Source organism: Marmota marmota, unplaced genomic scaffold (assembly GCF_001458135.2).
Source record: "Marmota marmota marmota unplaced genomic scaffold, marMar, whole genome shotgun sequence".
In the NCBI taxonomy this organism is placed as follows: Eukaryota; Metazoa; Chordata; class Mammalia; order Rodentia; family Sciuridae; genus Marmota; species Marmota marmota.
The window spans coordinates 358,916-359,637 of record NW_026000222.1 but is presented as its reverse complement, the minus strand read 5'-3'; the positions used below and the strand labels follow the sequence as shown (position 1 = coordinate 359,637).

Below are 722 nucleotides of genomic sequence, written 5' to 3'. Positions count from 1 at the left end.
ATCCGCGACACCGCGGACCTCCTGCTGCACCGGGACGGCTCGGTCGGCGCGCGGCAGGAGCCGGGTGAGCGCGGCGGGCGGCGGGGGGTGTGGCCCACTGGGTGGGTCCCTGGTGAAAGGGACCGCGACCCCCTTTGCGCCCACAGCGCCGTCCTTCTGCTGGACCCGAGCCCTCCTTCCTCACTGGCTGCTGGACCTGGAGGCCCCCTGCCTCTGGATCCGGAACCTCCGCTGGGCCCTGGACTGCCCTTCTGTCCTTTTCAGACCTGGGGACCCCTCATCATCCCCTTCTCGTCCTCCCGTCTCTCCTGGCATCAAGGCCAGCTGCTCTGCGGCGGGGCACGCTTTCCTCGGCTGAGAAGGGGCTTTGGCCAGATTGCTGGTCCCTTGGGTGAAGTCGGGAAGCAGGCATTATGCGATTCTTGTTCCCTGCTCCCCCCACCTGGGCCACTCCTCCTGGCTTTTGGTTCTGCAGCCCTCAGTATATGGCTCATGCAGGGCTTTGTGGGTACAAAGAGTCCTTGCCGCTCTCTAGTGACAACGTAGGACCTTTAGCCGGAAAGGACACCGAATGTCCCCAGGCTAGCTCTTTCATGGAGGGTGGGGGAGGGGCTTGCCTCCTGGGAATCTGTGCGGAATTCACTCCAGTTTCCTGGGTTTAATTGAGAGGGAGCAAGGAGAGTGTAAAACTGCTTTTTTTTTTTTTTTTTTTTTTTTTTTTT

General features: G+C 60.8%; 1 protein-coding gene across 3 annotated transcripts in view; it reads left to right on the top strand.

Annotated features, from left to right (window-relative positions):
• Spire2 (spire type actin nucleation factor 2) overlaps window positions 1-722 on the top strand; it is a 47,052-nt gene that overhangs the window by 18,484 nt on the left and 27,846 nt on the right. Inside the window, exon 2 of one of the 3 annotated variants that reach the window (XM_015495928.2) lies at window positions 1-64. The gene's annotated coding sequence lies outside the window, so the exon portion shown is untranslated. The remainder of the gene's footprint in view (window positions 65-722) is intronic. The other 2 variants (XM_048792462.1, XM_048792463.1) reach the window with 2 other exon arrangements.